The following is a 23175-nucleotide window of genomic DNA, read 5'->3' as shown; positions in this document are numbered from 1 at the left end:
AGAGCGGTGCTGGGCGCGCCTGGAGCGGCGGGAAAAAATCAGTACACTTATTTTCCGGACGAACCCTGTACGTCTATCCTCCTGCTTAAATGACCACGTTTCCATAGCCACTACGCTTAACATATCAAAAGTTTCTAATAGAGTATTTTCATATTAACATCCTTATAATCAACGTCCCTCTCTCATCTTAATTCCCTCCTCTTCCTCCTTGTCTGTGGGGCCTCTTTGCCTAATATGACGCAATTCTTCTCCTTACGTCCGTACTACTTACTATGATACCATCTTTGGGCCAACTAACACTGCCAGAGATACGTATTAAACTGTTCTACCTGCTCCGGTTTAATTGCCCTCCTATTTTAATGTTTAGCTGAAGTCTTATTCTTTATGGAAAATCGCATAACCTTGGTTTTATTAATATATTGATTCTCATACCCTACCCATATGTGTCGCACTGAATTTCCAAATCACACAGCAATGCTTTCGCAACCCCTCTAATTGGCTGACTGGCATTAAATAGAGCTTGGTAATCATCAAACCTAACTGATTTTAAAGGAATTCCCATCCAAATTTCATTCCTACTACCTGTTCTTCACTCAATACCTCTATATTTACAAGGATATATATATATATATATATATATATATATATATATATATATATATATATATATATATATATATATATATATATATATAAATTTACAACAGCAAGTTACTGGTAACAACATTAGTTGTTCGTTGTCAACCTGTATATATATGTATATATATATAATATATATATATATATATATATATATATATATATATATATATATATATATATATATATATATATATATATAAGCAAAATACCTTGAGGAATTTGAGCAAGTGATAGGATTTTATCATAACCACGACCAGATAACAGCATTATAAAGTGTGTTCAATTTGTAAAGTCTTATACTTTTTTACGGCATTTTAATAAACAGGAGAAAGCCGATATTTCTGTAAAGTATGCATCAAATAGTTTCCTTTCGGAATATAGATAATAAAATGGTCCAACAATGGAATAGATGACTTTAAAGACATTTTTTCAGGATGAAAATTAATATCGGTATTTGGCGACTTTACATACTCTTTTGGTTGTTATAAAAATTCATTGCCATTTACACTTCAAGTTTATATCATACCTAATTAGCAATGAATTGACGCGTGTATTAAGACTATTCTCAATACCCTAACTCTATTCAATCCGGAGAAAAAACGAGGAGACTTTAGAAATTGAATTGAGTATATTATGTGATTTTTACGTGGGAGGTTTGCTATTTATAATTTGAGTCTCTAGCTATCTCTAATTTGAGGCGATGAAGCCAATATAAAACGCTATTATAACGAATTCCATCATGGCCGCCGTTCGCTCAGGGACGAAAGTCGTGAAGGTCGTTAAAAATTAGTTTTTATGCCATGAAAACATTGATGCTGTGCCTAGAAATAGTGGAGGAAGCTGGTAATTTGACTTATTGTGAGATTGAGACATCCTTGGAGATTAATATGATGAGAATAAATAAGATATTACCAAAAAATTAAGCTGTGAAATCAATTTAATCACGTTGGAGACCGTAATAACTTGACAAAAGCTCAGAAAGATGCCTCGTATGTCAATTAGTGTTAATAAATGCTCAAGAAATAGAATCTTCGTGCTTCAAAAGCTGTGTATAACATCTTAAACAGGTGAAGAATCTTATATATATGCGTATGAGCCCGAAACAAGACAGCAATCCAATGTATGGGTCTTCCAAAGACGAACCAAATCCCACAAAAGCACATTGAAGCAAATGATCAGCTGTTTCCTCATGGCATATAAACTGGATATTCACAGCAACATTAGGGCAAAGTAGAACCGTGTATTCTGAATGGTATACGAGCATCTGTTTGCCAACAGAAGTGGTTGTTGGTGAAATACCGAAATAAAAAGAACGGCAATGAAGGATCATACTTCAATCAGGATGACAATTAGGGCAAACTCTCACAGATAGGTGAATTTGACAGCTAAGCAACCTCCTATTGTTGTTTACAGACCTAAAAGCGTCTTAGAATTGATTTGGTCCATCCATCCTCCGTACATCAGCGGTTTAATAACTAACTAGAATTCTTTATACAATCCAGTTTATCAAGTTAAAATTGCGTGGTCAACGTTTTTAGGGCAAATGAAGAAGCCATTGACGAATTCTGAGAAAAAACAATGTTTATTATCGAAGGTACCTAGATTGGATTAGGTGGAAGTTTTTTACGAAAATTGCAACGGGTGAATTACAAAATTGTACTGATTATCATTGCAGAATACCATGAAGAAAGAATAAAGTCGTTTCAATACGATAAAATACCGTCTTTTCATTTACTAGACGAAATAATATATATAATTATACATATATATATATATATATATATATATATATATATATATATATATATATATATATATGAACGGCAAACATTAGCATATGAGATGATGTGGGTCTATGGAACTTTGCATTGTTAGGAGTCGGCTAAGATTCTTAAGAGACGATCTATCTTTGATAGGGATGTAATCATCTTACAGTTGGATACCCTTACGTCTTCCCAAAGCCTTCCCTCGCACATGCAATTTACTTCAGTTAATGAACGCGATCATTAATAAGATCTCATTCCGAAGAGTTTTATGGTTTCCTCTCACGATATTAATACGGATCTAACCCTAGAATCTTTCCTTTATACACTCTTATGTACAGATATATATATATATATATAAACCTTCGAGCATGTGTTTGTGTGTAGTCGGGGTAATGAGTTTTCTGAGAAAGAAAGGAAGTCTTTGTTTTTTCTCTGAGGAAACCAGCGTCTTTAAGGAGGTGGCGATTATATCTCCAGTGGGGAGATAATAACGCCACGTGTGTGTTGAAGCCGAGAGGTCAGACGTACTATATAATTGATTAACTCTTATTTTTAAAGGTTATTGCCTCTATTTGTATATATATATATATATATATATATATATATATACATATATATATTATTAGGTAATCTACCGGTTAAGGTAGGTTTTTGGATGGACACAAATACTAATTAAATATTTTGTGACTCCTAACAAAACACAAAATTCAGCATCCTACTCTACATCAGGTCCCTCTTCATCTCTGAATACTTTCTTCCTCCCTTCGTCCCCTATCCAAGGCATCCCTGTATATCCTGTTCCTTCCCTTTCCTCCTTTGCCATTAACATTCTGCCCTCTATCACAGTCTTCTTCAACATCCCACTATTGCCGATCAATACCCCATTCATCCACTTCTACTACCTCCTCCTTAGTAATATCTCCCAACAAACCCCTCTCTTTGCCTCTCACCATACCAAGTACTTCCTCGTTTGTTTTCCTTCTTTCAGTCCATTTCACCTTCTTCATTCTTCTCCACACACCCACATTTCAAAGCCTCCAGTCTATGTCTATCTTCCTGCCTCAATGACCACGTTTCCATAGCCACACACATAGCTAAGTAACACATAGCTACCCTCGATATGTTAGTATTCAAACGAGTCTTTTCTTAACCTCCTTACTCAACGTCCCTCTCATCTTAACTCCCTACTCCCTACTAACTTATATTACAATATCATATTATCTGGACGCAACAGAATTTTAGAAAAATTGAATACTGGGACCATTATTAATATTCTATCCGTAATGAACTCTTAATCATGGAATTTTACGTCACCAAAAAATCGTTTTAAAATGATAAAAAACAATTTTTATGCGATAATTTTTTTAAAAACTAAATATAAAACGTAAAAAAAATATTTTAGAAAGTATTATTTCCCTTAAATGTCTGCTTCCTTGTCTGTTAAATGTTACTTTAAGCAATTTTAGTAGTAGTTATCCTTTTTTTTATGCTTTGAAAAGCACAAAAATGACAGGTTTTCACATTGAAAACATTATATTAACTCCTTTGGTGGATTTAATGTGTTTTGACACCCACTGCCACACGCCTTACCATGGTGTTCTACATGTCTAATTGTAGCTTGTCGTTCGATTCATTCGGTAATCTTGTAAAAAACTGAGTTTTTTCAAAATATTACCGATAATTGTGCGATCTGTCTAAATGGACCGAAATGTCCGATAGATAGACAACAGGAGATAGTTTTGGGTTTGTCAAAGTTGTTTTTCATTCCTTTGTTTTTTAATATTGACCGGACAACTGTCTATTTTTGCTGGCATAGTCCATAGAAGTGAAATCTCTGTCAATCTAAAATGTCGTCTCTTTTTTTATCATGTAATCGATGAAAAAAACATCTCTTTCGGGTGTTAAAATTAAGCATATCAATAAATACGTAGGTAATAATGGAAACATTTATTTATTTTGATGAAAAAATCGGGATTTTCGGGAAAAATATTCAGTAAAGCGACATTTCTATTTAGTTTGTTGGATATATTGACGATAAATGTTATATTTGTTGGCTATGTTAGCGATATATAGTATGTATTAGATCATGGGTATAATCTCGAGATATAATGTATTTGTTGGGAAAAAACACGAAAATTGATGACATTTGTTGAAAATGTACGGGAAAAATACGGGAGAAATTACGGGAAATTCATATTTGCTGTAGATATCTGAATTAATAATACATTTTTGCTGGGGGAATGTTGTAAACTGTTGTATGTGTTGGGTAACTTTATAGAGTATTGACATAATTTGTTGGCTGATATTGAGAGACGTAATATATTGGCTTGGTAAGCCATTTAAATAATATAATATAATATTTGCCGTTAGATTCATGGGGATTAAATTTGTTGGGTAGGCCCGGAGGAAGTGTTGATTGAAATACCGGTAGAATTTCGAAGAAATATCAATTACTTTTAGAAAATCGCGGTACATACGTCAGTGTTTTCGGTTTAAACGCAAAAAAATACGGCGATTCAGTCTTAAAAATCGAGAAATATCGTTAAAAATTACTGTATTTATAATAATGGTTGAAAATATGTGATTTTTCGCCCTAAACATCGTCAAGGAAGTCAACATTTCTGTATTCCCAATTTCTACAATTCTAAAACTATATAGCGCATAGAGTACATCACAATACAACCACGAAAATGATATTAACATCACCATGACAACGTGACAATTTAAACTTTCGATGCATTTACCAACACGCGTTACCTAAATGTTACGTTCCTAGCCAAAAAAACGAATGCATTGTTGACATTTTCCATTGTTACGAGTTATTCAAAGACTGTTAGTCACTCTAGATGGGAAAATTATCAGTTTTTTCGTTCATAGAAGTGAAATCTCTGTTAATATGACATCTCAAATGTCGAGAAAAGCTTCTTAAACATTTCCTACGACTCTGCTTCTATTGGGAACACGACTAAAAACTCAAAGAATAGAGTCTTATCTATTCTCTAGCATAGAGTCTATCTATACGTTATCATAGAAGACAGTAAAGCCATTATCTTGCTTGAGAACATATTCTTCTATACACATATCAATGATTTTGTTGTCTATACCTTCTTCAAAGTACTCTCTCTGTCCCAATTCGTAGCAATGGCCATCTATGCCTCCTTATAATTATTATTATATATTCCATCTTCTTATATTCATTTCCACTGCTTAATAATAAAGCACCCTCCCCTTGGAAGTCCTCATTCTTAAGGAAGGAGTCTCAAAGGAAGATCTATTAATAACATATTATAAGGAAGAGGATTTTTATCAAAAGATCGAATTTGATTTGAATTATAAGGCTATTTTCAATTAGGAAGTACACTTTCACACCCACTGCCACATGCCTTACCGTGGTGTTCTACAGGTCTTAATTGTAGAGTGTAGTTCGATGTATTCGATAATATTTTCGAAAAAGTTGAAAGTTCGCTTGTATATTGGACAGAAATAAAAAAAATTGAAAAAGGCATAAAAAAGTCGTATTTACCTTAAAAAACTGCATATTATTCTTTTAAATGCTAGTATTAGTGATTTTAACCATATGAAACCTGTTTTTTATGCGATGAAAAGCACAAAAAATGACGGTTTTCACAATAAATACATTATATTAACTCCTCCGATGGTTTTATTTGTTTTACACCCACTGCCACACGTCTTATCGTGGTGTTCTACATGTCTTATTGTAGCTTGTACTTTGATTCATTCGGTATTATTGTAAAAATTGAGTTTTTACTTGTATTTTACGAGAGAAATACCTCAAACAAAACTCTTTCTCCGTGTAAATTTCTTCCGTTAGTTCCGGGGGACTTGCTTCTGGATTCCATGCGGGACATCGACGAGGTCATGTCGGCGGGCCGTACTAGGCACGCGGGCCGTACTCTACGCCGTGACCGTATTAATCCACCGCAATTCAGGAACGACATTGACTTCAAAACAGTGCCAACGTTGACCCAATAAACGTCCAAATGGAAGAATTCTGAAAAACCCAATTCACACCCGATTAATAAGGAATTGAGGAAGACGTATTCCTATTAAAAACCGCGTAAATATAAACTCTTATTGAAATATTACAAAAAACAGAGATTATATATGTGTTTAATTGTAGTTTTTAGCCGTAAAAATAAACCATAAAATTCTGGACGTCATTGTGAGCAATTTCCCGTTTAAAAAATACATACTCGTCGTTGCTAGCTCGTTAAACAATACTTCAATTGTCCGTCAACACAACACACTCGTATCCATGGAAACGGTCGCGTTGTTAACTGCCAAATTGCGCACAAAAAAGTCGGCGAATTTTCAGGATTATTAGCCCAAAAGCTCGTTTTTCAACGTAGTTATTTCAAATTATAATAATAAACAACAAAGAATAAACACTCCATTCAATTGTATGAACAATTAAAATTCCTTAGACTCGCGTATCCAATGGCAACGATCTCCTATTGTTGTTTATTGAGTTCCACACGTTCCGCCAATTTAAAAGGTTTTCCGTCTTTTGCATCTTTGCAGTATTGTAATAGATTTAAGTCTTCCAGAAATACGGCTTGTTTTTTGGACTGGCAACTTTGTTTATCACTCGGGGAGATAAATTCGACTATACTTAACAATTGTTGCTAAGAGTTTAACGACAATGATTTCTTCATCACCACGGCAACGGGCATGGAAACGTTGGCAAATTGTTTGACGACTGGAAAAATTGCAAGTTTAAAAAATATTACGCATTAAATAGTATAATTTTTAAGTCACAGGGGATGTATGGCATGGGATGTCTTGCTATCGTATAATTTTTTTACATATATTATTGATTTAAAATGACTTCAATATATTTATAATGTTTTCTTTACCTTCATAATGTCGATAAACGTTAGCTTGACAATACCAGGGGTTATAAGCGTGTAATAAATGGTTTGCCAACTGATATAAAGCCGTTATAGCTAGAGAATATTGAATATTTTTATGATTTATTGTTTAAAATTGATCTAATCTATCATAGAGTGCGGTTCCTTAAATCTTTAATAGTCTGAAAAACATCGCAAACTTAACATTACACTAGATGAGATTAGATTTAGATGATGGAGGAGTCTCAGAAGTTCATTTGGTGATATTATGATATAAAAGTACGTTTAAGAAGGGTGTAAAGTCGTATTTAGATGTAAAACCGTTTAAATATTACATTAAATGCAAGTATTACGCTGACAAGAGATTGTATTTGTCTAATTAGAACGTTTTTCGTGAAAATTCAACGAAAAAATCGAGTCGCATTGAGAAGTATTGCGCGAAAATCTTTTATATCGCGAAAAAAATCTATTATATCATAGTACACAAGGAAAAAACCTACAAAATCGCTTAAAAACCGAATAATAAGGAATTGAGTAAGACGTATTCCTACGTAAAACCGTTTAAATATTAAATTTTTACCAAAAATTACGTTGAAAAGAGATTACATTTGTTTTTCATGAAAACGTTTTTCGTTAAAATTTCACAAAAAAAATTTTGGGGTGCGTAAAAATATGTATCCATAGTTACCAGTTCGCAAAATAACAATACATCAATTGTTTGTTTAAAAACACATTTACACAAACAATACTCGTATCCATGACGACGGCGTTGTTGTCGATTAATAAGCACGTGTAAGAATGGTGTGAAGACATTTTTACGAACGTAAAATCGTGTAAATATTACATTTTATCCAAATATTACTTTGAAAAGGGTTTAATTTTGTTTCGTTTAACGTTTTTTTCGTGAAAATTCACCGAAAAAATTTGTGACGCATTCGGAGTACTTTCGCGTAAAAAAAAAAAAAAAAAAAAAAAAATATATATATATATATATATATATATATATATATATATATATATATATATATATATATAGCGTCTTCGCCAAAAAGAAGAATATTAGAAGAATTAGGAATTGAGAAATACAATCATGTTTTAAAAAAACCTTGTGAATATGAATTTTTAATCGAATATTTTTTTCCATTTACCATGGAGATAAATTTTAGTTTCATGAAATTGATTTTTTTCGTAAAAATTTCGCGAAAAGAATCTTGTTCGCGGTTAAAAAAGTATTTTTCTAGTTCTTTTTCTAGTTCGTCATAAAAATATTTCAATTTTTTTTATAAACACACAAACACACACGCACAGTCGTAACCATGGAAACGGTCGCTTTGTTAACCGTTGGAATTTCGTGCAAAAGCTTTGGTATTGTTACCGGATTAGAAGAACGAAAGCTCTTTTTCTTTCAATCGTAAACATTTCAATTATTACTATAAAAAACTAAGCAGTGAATTGATTCGTATCCAATGGAAACAGTGTTTCCTAGGTGCTTTTGTTAATTTTTTTGTGTTTTGTAAGATGGATTGTTGTTTTTAAGGCGTAAAAAATGCACATTCTTCGTTGCTTTGACGCCGTGGAATAGTTGATATTCATTTATTTACGTCTGTTGCATTTTCTGTGTCCTCCTAAGCTTTCTCCCGTCTTCAAGTAGATAAAAGGCCCTTCGTCCTTATCTTCCTTCCTGTACATCCCTTTCGTAAGAGGAAATGATGAAGGGAAGGCGTGGGGCACCGTCTTCTTGACCTTGGGGTGGGTTGTACTGTTCGGGGTTTCTGTGCGTGGCGTTCGGGAATAAGAGCGAGGGCTTTCTCCGCGAAATTCCTCAAATCCTCCGCATCTTCGTCTCTCAGGGCAACTGCTTCTGTTGTTAGGGGTGGTAACGGGTGGGTTCCCCCCTCCCCCTCCAACCTACTACGTCCTCCCATCCCTACTTCTCTACGATAGGTCACACGCACTCAAAAATATCCCTTCGCTAAGGCTTTGGAAGAGCTTCGCAGAGGGATGTTTGGGAATGGATTATAGGAGGTAGCAATTTTGACAAACCCCCTGTTTGATTACGCTGTCGTGGGGGAAGTTATATATATATATATATATATATATATATATATATATATATATATATATAGTGGGTCGTGTTGGTCCAGTGGGTAGAGCGTTGGACTGCTGCCCGGAAGGTCCCGGGTTTGATTCCAGGGCAAGGCACTCTGGGCACCTGCAACTCCACCCAAGCTAAAGTGATTATTATTCGGATACTACCAGATCTTCCTGGGAAACCATAACCGGCACAGTGTATTAAGGAACTGGCCCCTCCTGATTAATATCCTGCTTGTAATGAGTGAATTTCACACGCCGTAAATAGGGTTTAGTACTGGGTGAACCCTGCCATCACCCATCGACCAACCTGACCTTCCAGGGTTGACTGCATATATATATATATTAATATATATATATATATATATCTTTAATACATGTATATATACATATATACACACACACACACATATATATATATATATATATATATATATATATATATATACTACCTTGATCAAAAAGTTCCCGGAATAACCACCGTGTGGCGCTCCCATCGTTCCGATTTGAGTTCTGTTTTTTTTGTTAAATTGGTACATCTGTTGTTGATATTCCCTTTAAATCTTAGTGTCATAACTTGACATTTGCAAAAGTTACGTAGCCAAGAGTACATCTATCTCTGTGTGTGTTGGCGATTTTTTACAATTTCAGAAATGGATTTAAATTTGCAACAACGAACTTGTATTAAATTTTGCGTAAAAAACGGATTTAGTGGCGCACGGACGTTGGAAATGTTGGAAAAGTGTTTCGGCAACGATTCTCTAAAAAAAACGGTCGTTTACCAGTGGCACGAGCGGTTCAGAAGTGGTCGTGAGTCAATCGAAGATGATGAACGCAGTGGCAGACCATCGACATCGAAAGTCGGTGAAAAAATTGATAAAGTAAAAGAAATGTTGGTCAATAACCGCAAATTAACCATCAGAGAAATAGATAGCGGAGGACTTGAACATTGCCTATGGATCCGCCCAAGACATTGTGGTTAATGATTTGGGTTTCCGTCGTGTAGCAGCAAAGTTGGTGCCAAAAGACCTCAATTTCATGCAAAAAAGAGACCGTGTTGACGTCGCAAAAGACATGATTTGCGAGGCTGAATCCGATCCCACATTCATCAAAAGGATCATTACTGGAGACGAGACGTGGGTTTATGAGTACGACACGCAATCCAGACATCAGGCAAGTGAATGGCGTTCACCAAATGAGCCGAGACCAAAAAAACCACGTCGTTTTCAGTCAAAAAAGAAGGCAATGCTGACGGTTTTCATGGATTACAACGGTGTAGTGCATCATGAATTTTTGCCAGAAGGCCAGACAGTAAACAAAGAGTATTATTTGGGCGTTATGAGACGTTTGCGTGAAGCAATTCGCCGAAAGAGACCAGAAATGTGGGCAGAAAACTCGTGGATTTTGCACCATGATAACGCACCGTCGCACAGTGCTATCATTATTCGTAATTTTTTGACGAAAAATGCAACAAATACCATCCAACAGCCACCGAATTCACCTGATTTGGCTCCCTGTGACTTCTTTCTGTTCAATCGAGTTAAAAAACCATTACGGGGAACGCGTTTTAGCAGCCGAGAGGAAGTAATGGAAAAATCGCAGGAAGCACTGAAGGACATACCGAAAACCGACCATATAAAAAATGTTTCGAGGATTGGATCAAGCGCTGGCATAAGTGTGTTGCAGTCGATGGGGATTACTTTGAAGGGGACAATATAGATTTAGATGAATAAACTTGTATTTTTAATTTTCTGAATAAATTCCGGGAAATTTTTGATCAAGGTAGTATATGTGACAGATTTTTCAACCGTAAGTTCCCATATAAAAGCATAAGATATTTTTACCGTGAACAACCAGTTGTCACTTTTTCTTAAGAAACCCCGCAATAACCCCTTCGCAATTCACCCCCTAATTTGTCTTAAAGATCGACACGTGCCGGCCCTGTTAATCACACATCATCCTCCCCCCCCCTTCACCCAACAACCCCTTTACCCCAAAATCCAATCATCAATCATCCAATCTTCCTAAACGGACAAAAAAAAACAATTCTTTTAAGAAAACCCAATGCGTATCGAGCAATGGTAACCCAGTATTAACACGACGCGTTGCATGATGGGAAAGCTTATTAAATGGACGGGGGAGGAGAACGATATGAAGTCTGTTTTAGCCTGTCTACTCAGATCTCGGATTGAAACATCTGTCGTGTGAGTTGCGCTTCGTCAAAGGGTGCTTTCCTTCACTTCACAGAAAGTGTGGGTCTTTTTTATAAGGGGCATCTGTCTTGCTAATTACGTGGCAATTGTCTCCCGCCCCTTGTAAAAACATCGTTAACAAGGGTTCTATTAATTCCACGCACCAAATTACTACGTGGACTGCTCAAGGAGTTGTAATTTTCCGATAATACGTGTTGTTTTCTTAAATATGGAAACACACTTGGAAGACAATGTGTTTTTTCGACGTTTAATTTTTTTACAAGGTCGACCGAACTCACGTCATACACGGTTCAAAGTACACTCTATCGTGTGACGTCTTGAAAAATGCACATTTATTGGTCAGTTTTTCGTATATTTTAATTTGAAAATGACAATTATTTTGGCGAAACATTTAAACCAGAGCAAAACCTAATTCTGCGAAAAAAATATTAATATCTGATCTAATTTCTAAACTACAGCAACCAAATTTACACCAAACAAAGATACATGCATTAGGACTCTGAATATGCAAAAATATGTGCACCTTCGGATGTAATTGTGGAGTTACAACGCAAAAATTGCGAGAGTACCCAAAAATTTATACGTTAGTTCGAGTTTTTACAACTGTAAAGGACTTGTTCCCTTTCTCTCGACTTTGAAGACCATTTTAATTTTTCTTAATCGATTGCATTTATAAATAATAATCAAATGAAAACATAAACATCATATTTACCAGTAATTTTATTATTTACTATATTTTTATTAATTATTTATTTAATTTTATAATTTAATAATTTAAGTGGGTTTATGATTGCATTTCGTTGTAAAGCGTCAGAAATGTCATTCTACTTATAAAAAGGGAAATGAATTTACAAATTTGTTTATTTATTGGTTCATTTGTTTGAACATTTAATTGTTCAATTGTTTGTTCATTTATTTATTCATTTGTTGAATCATTCCTTTATCTATTTGTTTATTCATTTTTTAGTCATTTGTTTATTCATTTGTTTTTCCATTTATTTATTCATTTGTTTGCTCATTTGTTTATCCATTTATTTACCGATTTGTTTTTTTTTCATTTCTTTGTTCATCCGCTTGTTCAATTATTTAGTAATTTGTTTGTTAATTTTTTATATGCATCTGTTTATTCATTTGCTTATTCAATAGTTTATACATTTGTCTATTTAATTATTCAATTTGTTTGCGCATTTGTTCAATCTTTATTTTGTTCATTCATTTGTTTATTCGTTTGTTCATTCATTTGTTTATTATATGTTAGTCCATTTAATTGTTTATTTATTGGCTCATTCATTTGTTCTTCCACTTAATTGTTTGTTCACTTGTTTATTTGTTTACTTGTTTCTAATTCGTTTTCTTATTCATTTATTAATTTGTTTATTCATTTGTTAGTTCATTTGTTTATTCTATTACATATATTCATTCGTTTATCCATTTGTTTATTCAATAGATTATTCAGTTTTTTGTTCATTTGTTTATTATATAGTTGAATCGTTTGTTTATGCATTTATTTAGACAATAGTTTATTCATTTGTTAGTCCATTTAATTGTTCAGTTGCTCATTTATTTATCCTCTAATATGATTGCTCATTTATTTATTCATTTGTTTAATATTGCGTTTTTCTTTTTTTATTCATTTGTTAATTCCTTTGTATATTCATTTGTTCATTAATTTGTTCGTGCATTTGTTTATTCTTTTGTTTATTCATTTGTTTATTCTATTATATATTCATTCGCATGTTCACTTGTTTGTTTATTTATTTGTTCAATTGTTTATTAAATTTATATGTTCACTTGTTTATTAATTTATTTGTGCATTTGTTTGCTCACTTGTTTATTCATTTGTTTGTTCATTCGTTTGAAGATAAATGAAAACAAGACAAAAGAACATAATTAAATAACCATCGCTACGGTAATTATTTATCAATTATTGGAACACTCATTAGAAAGTTAAAATAGGTTTTCTTTGTAATTCCGCTATAAAATTTGGTTGGCGAAAATAAAGATTTTGACGGAGTTTCTTTAGGTGGAAACAGGCCGTCACCCTCTGCCACACACCCTTTTGCTTGTCTTTCTGTGAGTATCACGTATCGATGGGTGTTTCGATTACTGCCACATCTATTTATTACACAAATAGCAATTTTGAATTCAACTAGAAACTCTTCTGATTCCGTTAAAAACAGACTTAAAAAATTATATTTCTCCATAATTATCACTTTTTCTCTCAAAATTACGTTTAATTTAGCTTCTAGAGACGATATTTTGGTAAATAATTGACGGATCATCTATCTTGACGACCTTATTACATCATTATCAATTGCAAACATGTGTTAAAATCTTAGTTTAATTACAATAAAACGACATGTAGCATCGAGTCAGGTCGACATGTAGTATCAAGAATATGAAGCCCGTAATTGTATTCGTAATCCCTGGCACATGTCACAACTGAAATTTAGAAAAATACGCGATATATACCGAATTCCACGCGTCATTCACGTGCTAATTCCTGTTTTACGACTATTAATCAAACAGTTATGTCTAAAATATCAAAGCAGTTACTTAGCGCATTTTTTAGGCTTTAAGAATATATAAAAATATTACTCCTAGGTTGAAAAATGACGAAGTTAATAACTTTTCAAAGTTTTGGAAATATTTTACGACGCAAATGAATTGAAGAAGACGACGACGCCATCTTTGATAATATATTCATCGATTGAAATCCTTCCGAAGTCCGTTTCCATGGAGACCGGTCTCATGAACTTGAGAGCGGTAAATCGTTGACGTGACCAGTTTGTTATCGGGTTTTTTTTATCCAAAATACGGGAAAATACGAAAACTCGTTCCCGTAACTAGGAAGATTAAATCTTTGGCTGGATTTTGGTGTGAAAAGTATCCTTGTGGCTCAATTTTTGCATGTTTAAATTAACGTCTTGAAATTGATTTCAGTTTGAAAAAATTTGTCCACGCCATTCCGTCACGTAATTGAAATTTTGTTCAATATTTAATTGCAAAGGATCACTATGGTGATAGACAAGACAAGCCAGACGCTGTCTAGACAGACAATGAAACCGAATTGACCTGAAGCATTGTTATATCGACAAATAGTTGATTTCTCAATCGTAATGATTGCCTTTGCGCGATGTTAAATCACGCGGATATTTATCGATTTTAAATGAATTTGTTTATCCGGTTGCCAAGCAACCCACGACGGTTTTAGGTTTGTTTATATACAACCATGCAGTTGTTTATAATAATTATGTCGTGGTTTTTTTCGTGGTTTCATCTTGGATTTAAAAGATCAAAAAAAAATAAAGATTTGGATCGTTTTATAAAAGCCTTGATGGATGTTAAATTGCTGTTGTTTTTCTCGTTGCTAAGTGGCCGGGAAACAAAATAAACGCTACACCGCGTTTTTGTTTGTATTTACGATACGTAACGGCTTATAAAAATGCTAGAATGTTATTTTTAAGGTTAATATTATTTTGTATTTGTTTATTGACAGTTGGTTTAACGACATTTCGCTTTTGCGACACTTTGTGTACCGACATTTCTTTTCAACGACATTTCGGTTGCCAGGCAACCCCCGACGGTTTAAGGTTTGTTGTTTATATTAATTCTTTAATGGTTTTGCTTGTTCGATTTTGGATTTAAAAGATCGTTTGTAAAAGTTTTCAGAGTAGCCTAGATGGATGTTAAATTGCTGTAGTTTTTCTCGTTGCTAAGTGACCGGGAAACAAATGAAACGCTAAACCGCGTTTTTGTTTATTTTTATGATACGTAACGGCTTATATAAATGCTGGACTTTTATTTTTAAAGTAAAAATTATTTGTACTTGTTTATTGACAGTTCGTTTCGGTGACAAATCGTCTCTACGACATTTCATTTCTACGACATTTCGTTTCTACGACATTTCATTTCTACGACAATTCATTTCTACGACATTTCGTTTCTACGACATTTCGTTTCTACGACATTTCATTTCTACGACAATTCGTATCTACGACATTTCGTTTCTACGACACTTCCATTCTACGACATTCCGTTCAACGACAGTTCGCTATTACGGCATTTCGTTTCTACGACAGTTCGTTTCTACGACAATTCATTTCTACATTTCATTCCTACGACAATTCGTTTCTACGACCATCCGTTCCTACAAACATTCGTTCGACAACAATTAGGATCTAAAACAATTCAATTTCCAACGCTTCTCTTTGCGACAATACATTTTGGCGATACGGTTTACACACGACATTTCAATTGCCGAATTAAAAATTTCCCATCGTAAATATTTATAAGGTATAGGTACGTAACTTTGAGTATATTTTTACGTTCTTGGAATGACCATTTTGGACGCCGTGGGCCGTTCTGAAAACGCCTTTTTGTTAAAAAAACAAAAAAATGAAAAAAAAACCCTCGACCGACCAGAGCGGACCTCCGCCGACGCCGCCATGATATTATTCGTCACGATACACCCGAGTTCGTTATCTGGTGACGTCATCTACAAAGATGGCGGCCTGGAGGGGGAATAATAATGTGTGTTTTAATGATAATCCTTCGCGTTTCTCCAACTTCCTCCCATTGACTTGCCAGTGTGGGAAATCATTGTTAATAGGACTCCGCCCAATGCGATCCTTAATCCCTCTAGCGATCTATTTAGATCGTAGTGATCGAGCGAGGAAAGGAAATAAGGGAATGGGGGGAATTGCTAACTCGAAATAACTTAGAAAGAGACGTAAATATTAGAAATTGACGTGCTATTACCGTTACTAAGCAACTAGGAGGACTGCAATGGGAAACTGAATCAATTGTTGGAGGCGAAACGTTCAATTGGAAGCGAATTGGAATTTCCTGGGGAAGATTTTTCGGGATTAGAATCGTCTAGAAATGATATGTCGCGTAAAAACGTATATATACGTGGAAGTAAGTTGACATAGTAAAGAAAGAACGTGGAAATGGTTATGTCGTACGAAGTAGAAACGTTGAGAATTGAAACGTCTAATGACAGAACTGTGGCGAATAAAGGTTTTCTCGTAAGGAGGAACTGTCTTGAGATAAAACATTCTAAATTATAATGTCTTACAAAAGACTTGTCGTGAGGAAGAAAGGTATGCCAAAAAAACCAATAACTAATGAGTGTAGGATGATCAGTTTATGGGTTTAGGAAGGGGAGAGGTACGCGTGATGCAATTGCAGTAATGAGATTATTAATCGAGAGAGGAATATAGAACACAACCAGGAGGTATTTGCCTGTTTCGTAGATTTCGAAAAAGCGTTCGATAGAGTGAATTGGGAAAAACTAATGAGTATATTGCTGAAAATAGGAATAGATTGGAATAGGGAAAGGAGGCGAATCCGCAACCTGTACATGTCTCAGACTGCTCAGGTGCGGGTGGGAAACGGGGAGTCAGGATGGGCAGTGTTAGGAAGGGGTGTAAGGCAGGGTTGCCCATTATCACCGTTGCTGTTCAACCTGTATGCAGAGGAAATGAACAAAGAGGCATTATGGGAAGAACTGGAGGTAGGAATGAAAGTGGGCGGGGAATTCATTTAAAATCAGTTTGCTGTTGACTCAGCTTTAGTTTGTCAGTCAGCCAATAGAGGGGCTGCTAGCATTTCATAGTGAATTGGAAATTCAATGTCACAGATATAAGGGATGAGAATCAATATATTAATAAAACAATGGTTATGCGATTCTCTAATAAGAAAAAGGATAAGCGTATCATTAGAATAGGAGGGCATTAAAACTAGAGCAGACAGAACACGCGTATCTCTGGAAATGTTTTGGACCAACACGGTACCATAATAGTAAGGACGTAAGGAGAAGAATTGCGCTAGGCAAAGAGGAATTAAAAGAAGAAAAAAAAACATTAAAATAGGAAGGCAAAAGCAGGTAAAACAGTTTAAACGTATCTCGGAAGTGTTTTGGACCAACACGGTGTGAAAGTATTATGGACAAAAGGAGAAGAATTGCGTCAGATTAGACAAAGAGGCTTTCGCAGACAAGGAGGAGGTGGGAATTAAGATGAGAGGGACGTTGAGTAAGGATATTAAGAAAAGACTCGTTAGGAAACTTTTATATGGAGCGTAGTTATGTGTGTGACTATGGAAACGTGGTCATTGAAGCAGGAGGATAGATGTAGACTGGAGGCTATTGTAGATATGTGGGTGTGGGGAGAAGAATGGAGAAGGTGAAATGGACCGAAAGAAGGAAAACAAATAAGAAAGTACTTGGTATGGTGGGCGAAGAGAGGGGTTTGTTGGGAGATATTACTAAGGAAGCAGGAAAAGTGGATGGAAGAAGGGACCATTAGGTCTCAATTTCGCTCAAATAAAGATATCTATCTAACGCCAGTACATCTTTATGACAATTCACTTCTACGACGGTTCTTTCGTTACGACGTGGTAACGAAACGTATTGCCGTGGCGATGATTTGTTGCTGAAATGGATTGTTGTAAGGAGGAATTGTTGGTGAATCCAATTACATTGTCGTTACAATAAACGTTGAAAGTTGAATTGCCATGCCAACATATTGTTTTAGTAACGTGCTGTCGTATGAACTGATATATTCTAGAAAAGAATCGTCCTAAGGGAGGAATTGTCGAACAAATTGTCGCAAAACGAGCATTTATTTGAAAGATAATTGGCTTCAGAACATATTTGATGATTTCGTAGAAGGAATTCGAAAGAAAACACAGAAAAACGGTAAAAACAAAAACGACTCGCGGGGCGAAACCGCTACGAAGTCAAAAAGATCGCTGAAGAGAAACAAAATGACGATCGCGGTGCGAAACGAATCACGAAGTGTATATTCAAATCGCGAAAAACGATTCGCTCACGTGACGGAAGGCGAAGAAAGAGAGAAAAAAATGAGAAACGAAATGCGATTCGCGATCGAAAGTCGTAAAAGAATGAAAAACAAAAGAAGGAGGAGGAAGCGAATCTAAAAATTCCTCTCGAATTATGCAAATTTGAATCGAAAAACCTCCGATTCGTTCTCCACGATGATTGGTCGGCGGTGAAAATGACGCAACCCTCATTTTTTAACCCTATTTTGGGTGTGTTTTCGTGTGTAAAAATAAAGGAAAACAATTGAGGGATGAATTTCGCCCGTAATTTTGAATGAATCGAAATAATGGCGAGTCAGAGAGTTTTTGGAGAACTTCTTTTTAATTTTTAATGTCCCCCGCGGACATGAAGGAAAAAAAATATGAAAACCAATCGCCAAATTTAAATGCAAATGTGATTTAAATTGGGAAGGGCACTATTTTATTGCGCGGATTTTGATTGTTACGTGTACCATTACACTCGTAATACATTTATTCCTATGGCGGAGGGATACAATATTAAACCAAATTACGGATTAAAATAACAGGCATAAACAAGCGTTGCTATGGTAAACAACGGTCGCCACGGTAACGGCCTTACGTATTGAAGAATTTCATATTAATTGTTTACATCATTTCTCTTTTACGTTCTATGAATGGACGATGAAAATAACATTTAATAATTGAAAGCGAATAATCTGTTTAATCTAAAATTGACAGAGTAGTTGTCTTTGGTATTTGAAAAATTTTGAAAAAGGCATAAACTCAAAAGTTGGGCTTCCACGTTGCTAAGTCGGCATTTTCACGTTTAGAGAAATTTTCGTCTCTTAAAACATTTCTCACGCAAATGCAGAGAAAGTAAAATTATCCCGGGACGATATTTACACCTGGATAAAAAATTATACATATATAATTATATATATATATATATATATATATATATATATATATATATATATATATATATATATATATATATATATATATATATATATATATATAGGGTATCGGGATTGGTGCAATGGCTATCGTACTGGCTTCCCTCCCAGAGGGCCCGTGTTCAAATCCCGGCGGTGTTGAATATTTTTCAAAGGTATCTCTGATCCCTACTTGAAGTGCTTTGTGGAGGGCACTTAGAGTGAGTACGTCGTCCGTCGGATGGGACGTTAAGCTGCGGACCCCTTGGCGCCTTTAGTAAAGAGTACGCTAATGCCGACGCCGGGTTTCTCTCTCCACCCTTCATTCTTTCCTGTCCCCCCCCCTTTTTCCGCACCCAACGGTTGCCGTGGCAACGCCCCCCATAGGACGATCAGATAAAGATGGCAGTGAGCGCAATTTGGAATGAATACATTAAATTGGGATTCATTCGGGAATTTAAAATGCGCCGTCTTTCCTGGAGGGACTGGAGTCTTGGAAGGGGTTAGGGGTGGGGCTGGAGATCCCCGTCCATGGAATCGTAGGTGCGTAATGATGATTGGTGCTTATTCCTGGGCCCAAATGGAAGGTTTTCTGCTCTGGGAATGATACCTTACGTATCCGCACTTAACGGTTTGGAGAAGGTTTTCTCACAAATTCGAATGTCTGTCTCGCTGTTCTTTCGGGAAGGGAATGGTAATGGTGCCCTCTTAATTCTGAAGGCGGTAGGGATAACATCGTCGTATTGCTAAGACGGTGGTCAAGAGGGTCTCCGAAAAGACGAATGAAAAAATAGAACCATAAAATGCATAGGAATACTGAAAAAAACCATTTGCAGTTCAGCTTTATACATTAGTAAAGAGTACGCTAATGCCGACGCTAATGAGTACGCTATATATATATATATATATATATATATATATATATATATATATATATATATATATATACATATACATATATAACCATAACCATAAACACAGTAATCAAGCCGAAGGTCGGTTTAGTAGGTGATGGTAGAGATCACCCAGTACTGAGCACTATACGTGATCCCTGATGTGTGAAAATTCACACATCAGGGTATGGGGGCCAGTTCCTTTCCCTGTGCCGGTTATGGTTCCCCAGGAAGACCTGGTACCCGAAAAATCACTTTAGCTTGGGTGGAGCTGCAGGTGCCCAGAGTGCCTTGCCTTGGACTACCGCGACCCGCCATATATATATATTTATATATGCTAAAGTTGTTCTCAGGATCATAAACAAAAGGACAAATGATTAATACTAAGGGGATGATCAGTTTTGGGGTTTAGGAAGGGGAGAGGTATGCATGTGATGCCATTGCAATAATAATGAGATCACTAATCGAAAGAGGAATATAGAACACAACCAGGAGGTATTTGCCTGTTTCGTAGATTTCGAAAAAGCGATTGAAAGAGTGAATTGGGAAAAACTAATGAGTATATTGCGGAAAATAGGAATAGATTGGAATAGGGAAAGGAGGCTAATCCGCAACCTATACATGTCTCAGACTGCTCAGGTACGAGTGGGGAACGGGGAGTCCGGTTGGGCAGTGTTAGGAAGAGGTGTAAGGCAGGGTTTCTCATTATCACCGTTGCTGTTCAACCTGTATGCAAAGGAAATGATTAAAGAGGCATTATGGGAAGAACTGGAGGTAGGAATGAAAGTGGACGGGGAATTCGTAAAATCAGTTAGGTTTGCTGATGACCAAGCTTTAGTAAATGTCAGTCAGCCAATAGAGGGGTTGAAAAGCATTTCTGAGTAAATTGGAAATTCATTGCGACAGATATATATATATATATATATATATATATATATATATATATATATATATATATATGGGATGAGAATCAATATTTTAATAAAACAATGGTTATTCGATTTTCTAGAAAGAAAAAGGCTTCAGCTAAACATAAAAATACATGGGCATATAAACTAGAGCTGATAGAACAGTTTTTTACGTATCTCTGGAAGTGTTATTTGGACCAAAGATGGCATCGGAGTAAGTAGTAGGGGCGTAATGAGAAGAATTGCGTCATATTAGGCAAAGAGGTTTCCACCGACAAGGAGGAGGAGGAGGGAATTAAGATTAGGGAGGGACGTTGATTATAAGGATGTTAATAAGAAAAGACTCGTTTGGAAAACTTTGATATGTTGAGCGTAGTTATGTGTGTGGCTATGGAAACGTGGTCATTGAAGCAGGAGGATAGTCGTAGACTGGAGGCTCATCAATTGGTATATATATATATATATATATATATATATATATATATATATTAATATTTATATATATATTTATATATACATATATATATATATACATATATACATATATATATATATATATATATATATATATATATTTATATATACACACACACATTCGTTCTCTCGGTTGCTAATAGCTCGCTGATATTCTATCGCAGCCATTTTACGAAATTTCTAAAAAGCATGCACTTTCTCGAGATGAAAACAGGAAGACAGAACAAGAAACTGGCCATTATTAAAAGGTATTGGGCATTCGAGACGTTTGGAATCGAATTAAGATAATCACCGGAAACACTCAAATATAATCCATTCCACTTTAAAAAAATAAAAAAATTGGAGAAAATTCAGAATTTTAAAATTTTTTTCCCAAAATCGGAAATTTTCCAACATGGTGGAGTTGCGAAGGAAAATGACGAAATTGTTGATGGACTGATTTCGTTAAAAAATGAACATAAATTTTGGAAAAAAACTATTTTCAATGGACTAGAAGTCCTTCTATCGCCTTGATTTCCATTTGGAAAGAAATAATTAATTCATTACGCAATAAATAATAGGCCACCATTTTAGTATTTATAGTTCAAACCATTAGTAATTGCCGTATGGTGAGAAAATATTGACTTCAAATCATTTTTTGACTTTACAACAAATAAGTCGGGTTTATTTGAATAAATAACACTCCGCAATTATATTATATATATATAATTTAAAGAAATACGCGTAAAATAAACTGTTTTAACAAGTTATTTCGGGGTAAAAAGCCTAATTTACTGTTAAAAAACCAGAAATCGATATGAAATCTATCGATCATGTATACAAATAAAATTCCGATATATTAAAAAACTAATACATCAATTATCGAATAGATATTTCATTTAATAATATATCATTAAAATTTTACGCGTACCGATATTCAATTGGCCGTTGCTAAGGCGGCCATGATGGAATAATAACTAAGCTCACATATATAAATGGATTCACGTACCGTTGTTCATTTACTGAAGTCTTCTATTTTTTACGGACAAACTAATGGTCATAGACCGTTGAAACTTCAGTCAAAGGTGAATACAGTTTTTCCTCATAAATTTATAGTTTTAATTATATCGAGACTTCGTTTGTCTGGCGGTATATGATGTTTTTCTGTATGTACCCTCCGTTAAAAGGCGTTATAACGTCGACAGCATATAATACTGAATGCGTCTTTCACTTTAAATGCATGTATACGGACATTTGTGAACTTAACAGCATAAATGTATACTGTTATCTATTGAATAAGAATTTACGCGTATTTTAAGCTAATCTACAACTCCCTAGCATATCGCGAAGTTGTGTAAAAAATTTAGAGACTTTCTAGTTGAACATTGGTTAGTGGCCATTTTTATAGAATTTTTACTTTCGCGAAATTATTAAAACCAGAGAAAAAGTCAATAAAAAAACCTTCCTTGTCCATAAAACGCGACATATAAGTAAAAATAACAGTTTTATATACCTGAATCATACTTTAAAAAGAAAATTTTTGAATTGTTTTTCGTAATATTCTAATAACTAAATGGGTAGAGTAATTTTTTCCAA

This window comes from Hetaerina americana, unplaced genomic scaffold, assembly GCF_022747635.1.
Source record: "Hetaerina americana unplaced genomic scaffold, ioHetAmer1.1.p SCAF_252, whole genome shotgun sequence".
Lineage (NCBI taxonomy): Eukaryota > Metazoa > Arthropoda > Insecta > Odonata > Calopterygidae > Hetaerina > Hetaerina americana.
This window is presented reverse-complemented; position numbering follows the sequence as displayed.